The sequence below is a fragment of the Podarcis bocagei genome (assembly GCF_964188305.1).
Source record: "Podarcis bocagei genome assembly, chromosome: 6".
Classification (NCBI taxonomy): domain Eukaryota; kingdom Metazoa; phylum Chordata; class Lepidosauria; order Squamata; family Lacertidae; genus Podarcis; species Podarcis bocagei.
This window is the reverse complement of record NC_138130.1, coordinates 4,036,152-4,045,120: the sequence shown is the minus strand read 5'-3', so window position 1 is coordinate 4,045,120 and position 8,969 is coordinate 4,036,152.

Genomic DNA, 8,969 nt, shown 5'->3' with positions numbered 1-8,969 from the left:
AATAACTTTCATTCAGTGACTTCAAGTTTATTATTTATAAGATAAAGAGATAACATTTTCACTATCTGAACATTCACAATATGACCATATATTTAAAGCACGTGGCTTTCCCAAAGAATCGTGAGAACCGTAGTTTACCCTCATAGAGTGCAGTTCCCAGAACCTTTTACAAACTACAGTGGTACCTCGGGTTAAGTACTTAATTCATTCCGGAGGTCTGTTCTTAACCTGAAACTGTTCTTAACCTGAAGACCACTTTAGCTAATGGGGCCTCTTGCTGCTGCTGCGCCGCCGGACCACGATTTCTGTTCTCATCCTGAATCAAAGTTCTTAACCTGAAGCACTATTTCTGGGTTAGCGGAGTCTGTAACCTGAAGCGTCTTTAACCTGAAGCGAATGTAACCTGAGGTACCACTCTACAAGATTTTTTGAGGGAGTTGATGTGCGTTAAATGTATGGTGAAGATGTGATTGGGCTTCCTGTTCTGCCATGTCTGATATGTCAGGGTAGTTCTGTACACTTGATTTTGCAGGGCCATCTGTACTACCTTTGTAGGTATTGTAGTCCTCCTCTGTGCTTGTATGTTGCAGCAACTGTCTGAAAAATAACCACATGGGGAAGTTATAATTAATACGTACTTCCTTTCTACTGCTAAGAACCAATCAAGATGTGCAATCTGAAAAGAAGAAGAGCCCAGTCTGGGGACATTCTGCTGAGAAAGAGCTTTTCACTGTTGAAACCCTTTCCTATTGGGAATAGGGAAGCACCCAGGGAGCGTTGCCCCAAATCCTGTGCATGGGCACTGTTTTAAGGGATTGATACTTCTTTTTTTTAACAGAACTGTGCTATATTTCTCTTTGTTTGATGAGGAGGATGTTAGACGTTTTGAAGGTGTCATAATGATTTTTTCATTGCACCATGAAGGAGTTTAAAAACTTAGAAAAGTAGAGCTTATAGTTTTTAAAGGCACAAGCTCCCTTGCTAGGCAATCCTGAATGACACAGCCAAACTGGCACACTCAATAAGTCACAGCCATACACAAAGAACTGTGAAAACATAAGTTGGATTTATAATGCATCTGTCACTTACTTAAGCCATTAAAAAATGCACAACCTCCAGAATTTTCAATGTCACTGGGCAGGAGCAGGGAACCTGCTTTTTCTTCACTGTCTTTCTGACTCATCCTCTTCTTTCTCTTTTCTCTTTCTCTTTCTCTTTCTCTTTCTCTAACCTCTCCCTCTGCATCCAGTGTGCTGTCATAGGAAGGTCAGATCACTCTGGCCAGAGGTCACTTGCAGAGGCTTTCTACCACTCCATCTGCGTTGGGTTGTCACTCATTTTCTCTTCCCATCCTTCTTCTCTAGAGTTTGAAAACCCCACAAGCAAACATCTGGATTCAGCAGGACTCTTAATCAGGCTCAAGTTTGTCAGGAAAATTGAATGTTACAAAACTAGGCAATGCTAACTTAGTGGGATCACATTGACATTCATTCCTTCACATCTGCAGAGCTCACCGACCCGTTCTTGCTGAGCAAGTGAAAAAGACTGAGGATATATATGCTGTAGTTCTGGTAGGTATCTTTTTGGTGCCTGCCAGTGCCCCCTTCCCATCACAGCCACCTCACCTGTCCAGCCCCTCTACCAATTTTACTCTCTCACTATGATTATTTTCATTACCTCCTTAGTGTGTCTGAACAACCCCCTACAGTACCCAACTCGTCTCCACCTAAGTTCCCTTCCCATGCATCTCGGCTTGCTTGCAAAAATGCTCCCTCCCACCCCTAAATAGCTACTGCAATAGCCTATACTCACCATCCCATTAGCCATTGTCTCCATACCACCATCACCAGTAGCAATTCCATGGTGGAATCTACACACATATAAAAAACACTGAGAAAATGTTTTTTAAAAAACATTTCGAAAAATATATTGAAATTGCCATAGTTCACCATCGCTATCTGGTGTCACATTTGTATATTTCACTTTACAAGTCACTTAAAACATTTTATTTGCAGCTGTATAGTTGAGCCCCATGTCTTCCTGTAAAGCAGGGAGATGGATTCTGTTGCCTTCCAGATGATCAAGTCCCAGCAACCCCAACCATGGCCAACAGACAGGAATGATGGGAGGTGTAGTCCTACAAAATTTGGATGATCACAGCTTCCCCAATGCCGTTGTAAATGCTAGCAATTTGCAAAATTCCATGCTTTGTTTCAGTGCTCAGTTCCATATATTGGCTACACTCACATACTGCTAATTTGTAAAGAGGAAGAAACAAAATAAATGGCATTGTTGTTGAAGAGTAAGGTATATATTTTCATTAGCTCTGAAGATGGCTCAAGCACTTGCTTACAATGTAGATGAAACGCTATGAACCTTCTTAGGCACAGGAGACAATTTGTGGAAGCAGCAACATGACTAACCACCACAATCAGATCTTTGGTCATGGAATTAGGCTTTCCTACACCATCCTCCATAGTGAAGGCCCTGCACCGCCTGAACCCCCCCCCCCATGTGAAAGATGGAATGAGGGGAGTGTCCATGGGCACCACTTTGGCACTGCTCTTCAAAAGCCATGTCCCCACCCCGACTTCTGTTATTGAGGAGGGACACGCTGGGGAGAGGGCTCACCCGTCACAGCACAGAGGTGTTCTTTTATGCAATAAACGGCAGAGCCAGGGACTACACCTGGAGACTGGCACCAGGAGGGGCAGCCCTCTGGTCAAAGTTCCACCAGGCCCAACCAGAAAGTTGAGGGTGGAGTGGGGGAAGAGCTGGCCCACCGCCAGAGCAGAGGCCACAAGAGGCCTCAGACAGGCAGCCAATGCCCGGAGCAGCACATCAACTTCACCTGCACCTGCAGAGAGTGGAGACTTTGTCTGAGATCCTTGTGATTCCTTCATTGCAAGGAGTTGGACTAGATGACCCTTGGGGTTCCTTCCAACTCTATGGTTCTATTACTCTATGATGGCTTCAGCTGCAGAGTGAAATCTGCAGAAATTGTGGACCTCTCTTGGGCAAGAGGAAATGTCTTCCATTTATGGTAGGATTCCCTTTAAATCAGCCCAGTGAAAGCAGCAGCACTTCTCACCATGCACATAGGAGAGTCTTGCTGGATCATGACCTTTATTTTGTTCTTCGCGCATAATTTACTTTAAGTACATAACATTTTGTAAATGCACACTTCTGGATCTTTTGAAAAAATGAACTTAGCAACCTACACAGAAAGCAGGTGGCATTCATCTTACTAATTGGGATGTCAAAGACCATTGGTTTTGATTAAATCTCTACACTTCACATTATGTAAATGATTCACAGCTCAGAAAAATAAATGCAGAGTTACCGGTGGCAGCAGCAGGAAAGCAGACAAAACCAGCAAACACATTAGGGGCTGCCTGGTTCTTTAATTTACGTACTTTACTTATACTTGAGTCTTTGCGTAACAGCATTTAGTTCTTCTTGGTTTCACGGGAGTTTGCATTTAGCTAAATCTCTTCAAGATGCATCACACAGAGCTGTTGTGTTATTAAGACTTAATCTCCTTCTTCTGAATTTCATCAGTTAAATTTAGTCTAATTACTCTGTGCTTACCTCCCACAAAGTCATACCTCAAAACCACACAAAATGCATCATCTTGAAATAATTAAAGTATGTTGTCCCAAAATCTGCAATAGTGTCAAGCTAAGAATACATGAATACATGGAGTTCAAATGCCGCTGGCAGCCTGACTGACCTAACAGATCTATGAATGAGAGACTTGAAAACGAACTTGGTACACTGGAAGGTTATAGGAATTGAGTATTTGGAAGTGAACAAGTGGCAAAGACCACTGTAAGGCAAGCAAAGTTTAATCCATTATATCCATCTTATACCATAGACCTTGATACAATGATTGAAAGCTGGAAGAGCAAAGGGGATCGGGAGAACTATTTGTGGTGATATGGGAGAATGACCTCCCCCTCCTCAGTCCTCATGTACATAAACGTATCAATATGTCTTCACAAAGCACTACATCACACACACAACCCCTGAAAACCCAGGCCATTTCTGGCACCTTTTTCTAGAAAAATAGCACTGAGTATGACTCTGTTTAGCCAGACTGTCTACTGAATAGGATGTGCCGGTTATGTAGATTGCACACAATGTCACCTGTTTGTAACTTGCAGAAACCCATTGGAATGCCAATGCCAGGTGTAAACTTTGTCTGGAAAAGGTATAAGGCTTGTAAATTCCAAATGCTTTGATTGACACAGGCAATTTTGACCTGCCTCACCTGCTGTAACCCCTCCCAATTTTGGGATGTCTCTTTGACATTTGCCTACGCTTCGCTGACACTTGTGGGGTGGGATTTTTTTACTGTTTTGTGCCAAATGTAAGACTTGAAAGGCAAACCCCCTTTGTCTCAGGGTTCTCCTTTCTTTGCTTTTAGAGAGGTTGAATCTTTGTCACGACAAATAAACAATCAAAGGCTGAGCAGCCCACTGTGCTTTTGGATTTTTGCCTGGTTGTGTTCTCTTTATTTTTTACTCTGACCCAGGAACCTAGCTTTTGTGAAGCACCTCAGGTAAGGGGTTCAGCCCTAAAGCGAGCACCAAAGGAGAAATACCTGGTACCCCCTTGGAGCATCCATGCCCATGGGGCAACTTTATAGTGTTCTATTTGAAGCATACACGAAAAAGATTTTTTCATTCTCTTATCAAAGTTTCCCAAGAAAATACAGCCATCATGAAATAAGAGATTCTCTTTTGGATTAGCACAATAGCACTTTTATCTCCTTACCTAAATGTACTTATCTTGCATTAAGCGACTGTAGCTTTTTTCTTTCTTATTTGCTGTCTGTTATCTGACGTGTTTTATGCCATTATTCCAGACTAAATAGAATTTTTCGAAACGAAAGAAAACAGTTCTCATAATGGAAGTAATAAACAGTTATGTAGCTTGAGGTTGTGGATTGGAAATGACGACCTTTGACATTAATGATGAAATCTTTAACAACGGTGCCTGGGAGGTGAACTTTCTGATAGCCTCCATACTGAGACTGTCGTAATTGAAACATGGGGCTCGTCCACACTTGCACTTTCTCTACTGCTTTCCCCTGGGAAAGCACTGAATCAGAACGAATGGCAATCGGGTTGTCCACTGAGCGCTATTTGTTCAAGTTTAGCACTAAAGAGCAGATTTTCCAGGGGGAAGTGTCAGAGCTAAGGCAAAGCTGCTTGGACCCATTCTTTCTAGGGACAGGCAAAGTGGAAGTGCAGATGATCCCATAGTTGTTAGCTTGTTGCTTCTCACTATGCCTCATCTAAGACAAGGTCACCAAGGTTTGCTCGAATCTAACTTTCAACAGCCCCAGCTACCTTGACCAATGTGCAACAACATGTAGTGGTCCCCCATTCCTGAGCTAAATAGTCTCTTTTAACTAATTTCTTGATGTCTTGTTGCTTCTGCGACAACAGGCAGATAAAGTTAAACCATTGTACTGCACCTTAAATTCCAGCAGAAATAACTCCTCAACAGTCATGTCTCAATAGATGGCAGTACAATCCTATGCATGTCTATTCAGAAAAACAACTCACATTTAGTTTAAAGCGCTAACGGCTGTGTGTATAGAATCAGGGGTGTAGCACCCCCAGCCTCAGCAGCTTCCTCACGGGGGGGGGCACCCGATCTCACCCCCTCCCAAAAATGTGCCTGAGGCTGCAGCCCCCTCAGCCCCCTCATGCCTCTGTATAGAATACATACAAATTTGCATGATTCAAAGCCTAAGAGTGACCTCAGTTTATGAACAATTTTGGTGACAATCTACCTTTTCCTAGCTAGATATATCATGAAATATAAACTCTTGTATGACAGTTTTTCTTGCTATGTATATAATACAATTACATGGCATATGTGTACAGTATCTCAGCCTTTGTTGTACTTTGAAAAAAGGATAATGTGCTGCATTTTTTTATGTTGGAATACAATCTAAATGCACCAAAGTAGCATTTTTTAAAAAGTGGCCCAAGGGAATATCTAAAAGCAGGAGAACACTGAAATCCATTGACCTTTGCACATAAGAGCAATAATTCCTTTTTAATCCCCTTAAGGGAGCCGGGGAGTGGGGCTGTTTCTTGTCCAGACGCCCAACTCAAGGGCTGAAGGGCAGTGGGTCATATGCAGTGCATGTCATACGCTGAACCTGACCCTGGTCAAGCCCTTCCATCCATCAACCAGCAGGCAGTTGATTTAAGGTACACACCCAATGCCTACACCAAACCTGTTTACATCTGTAATCAATCAGATATCCTAAATTGGGCAAACTTTCAGAAAACAGGATTGCATGCTGGTGGAACAATACACCTTTGCCATGCACATTTGGCACAAAGACTGAGCTGCCATCTCATTGTCTCCCAAAGCAGCAGCCTAGTAGCCCATGAGTCTGTGATCAGAGTGATTCACATGCTTAGACCGTTGAGGGAAATTGAATGAGAGCATGGGAAAAGAGTGTTTCAGTGGTTATCATGCCATCTTGGGGTCCCAATGTGTGTTAAAGAAGCGCTTATGGCTCAATTCAGGAAGCAGCACTGTCAAACTATTGTTCCATCCACATCAGCATTGCCTGGCAGCACCTCTCCGGGGGTTTGAAGAAGTCTTTCTCAGTCATCCCTGGAGATTGAGCCTGGTACCATCTGCATATAAAGCATCAGCTGTAACACTGATATGCAAGACTTAGAATGTGATCTGTAGTGTTTTTAGAAGTACAATTGCAAAGCATAATACATATTTCATATGTGCTTCAAGTGGTTTAGAACTTCTGTGCTACTTTGTATTAGAGTTTCACAAATCTAATTTTAGTTCTCTCCATGCCTTGACTGCAGAAGTCACAGTGAGACAATCCAGGCTGTGTTGTGGAAAAGCAGCATTATGAGTCAGAATGAAAGGCCTATTGAGTCTCTAATCTCATCTGCAGTAGTAAACCTTTGGCTTCCTCCCCTCGCTCCTGTGCACTACTGCATGTAAGCCTGTAACTAAACCTAACCACAAGCAATTGAAACATTTAAAATTTTATTCCCGGTTTACCCCTGCCTCATCTCCCTCCCCTGTGTCAAATTTTAGACTGTAAGCTCCTTTTGTCCTTTAAAATAGTGTTCTATGTTGGGTTGCCAGTGCAATGAATTTGATTTTTAGCACAGGAAGGTGTCTCCAATTGGGTGGGGGTTTTTTAAAGCAGTGTTTCCCAACCGGTGTTCCGCGGCACACTAGTGTGCCGTGGAACGTTGCCTTGTGTTCCGTGGGAGGGAGGCGGGCGAGTCGGGCGGCGAGAGGCGGGGCGGCGGCGGCGAGGAGAGGCCGCCCAGCGCGGGGCTCTCGCCGTCTGCCTGCCTGGCTGCCTGCGAGCTCGGCGGGCAGCGCTTCCGTCCACAGCGCCCGCCTCGCGGCTCTCCCTCGTCGCGCGCCTTGGCTCCCGCGGCCAGCGAGGGGAGCCCGGGCCGCGCGTGGCTGCTGCTGCTGCCGCCGCCTCTCCGGGCGGGAACGCTGCGGGTGCGCGAGGGAGGAGGGCGGCCCCCGGGGGCTGGGAGAGCCGGGCTGCCGTGGCCGAGAGGGCTGCTCTGCCGGGCGCCGCTGACATAATTTAAGAAAATTATCGCGCGCCTTGGCTCCCTCGTCGCGCGCCTTGGCTCCTGCGGCCGGCGAGGGGAGCCCGGGCCGCGTGCGGCTGCTGCTGCCGCCGCCGTTTGTAGTCATGGCGGAGCTGCCGCCTAGGGAGGAGGGAAGAGGGGGCTGGCGGGGGGGCAGGCGGTGAAGGGGGCTTGGCTGCCCCTTGCAGGCTCAGGTGTGCACAGGTGGGTCCCTGGCCACCTGCATCTCTGTGTGTTGATCAATTGGAGGGGGGAAGGCAGGTAGAATTTGCAGCCTCTCAGGCCAGGAAGGGGGAAAGATCTGAGCCCTAAACTGGCTTTTCTGGTTCCTGGAGGGAGGCGAGAGCTGAGCTGCCGGTTCTTAGGAATGTCCTCCTCTCTCTCTCTCTCTCTCTCTCTCTCTCTCTCTCTCTGGCTCTTCCCGCCCAGGGCTTGTGGGCATCTGCTCTGAGAGGAAGATGGAGGTGACTTCCCTTAAAGGTCATGGAATCATAGAGGTGGAAGGAACCCAAAGGTCATCCAGTCCAACCCCCAGCAATTCAGGACTCACAGCTAAAGCATCCCTGGCAGATGCCCCCCCCCGACCTCTCCCTAAAAGCCCCTTCCCCTGTCTGACTGCTCTCACCACCAGAAAGGCCTTCCTAATGTTTTGTGGGAATCTCCTTTCTTGTTTCTTTATATTTTATTGAGAGTATTACAAGGAGTTAAATTGGCGGGGGGGGAATAAAAAGGTTACACGCATTAAAAATAAATAGAAGCAGAGGAAAAGAGCAATAACAAAATAGCAATGGAATATAATTAAGCCTACAGAGCTATATATGCAAATGGATCTACTTATTCTTTCCCTTGAAGATACATTGATTCGTTTGTTACTGTGGTTTCGATCAATACTTTCCAAAGATCTTTACATTTGTCCATGCATGATCTTTGTCTGAAAGCTCATGGGTTGCAGGAGTTGTCATAGGAGGTTATATTTTTGACCTTCCAACTGTTATGGAAATTACAGGGGGGGGCACATCTTTAAAAACCCGCTCCGGGCAGGTAATTCACAGAGAGTGGACAGAAGGAAGCCTTAAAGGGCTTCAGCCTCCCAGAGTGGCGGGGAATAATAATAATAATAATAATAATAATAATAATAATAATAATAATAATAATAATAATAATAATATTGACAGGTGGTGTTTTTCTAGGTGAGGGGGTGGGGACTGTAATAACAAAAAAATCAGCTGTATATCAACCGCTGTTTTGCAATGAGGAATTGCAAATAAGGAAGATCAAAAGGAGAATGTTTTTTGGGGGGGGCTCTCTTCCTCTTCCTCCTCCTCCTCTCGTTCTTGCTGCTCTTCC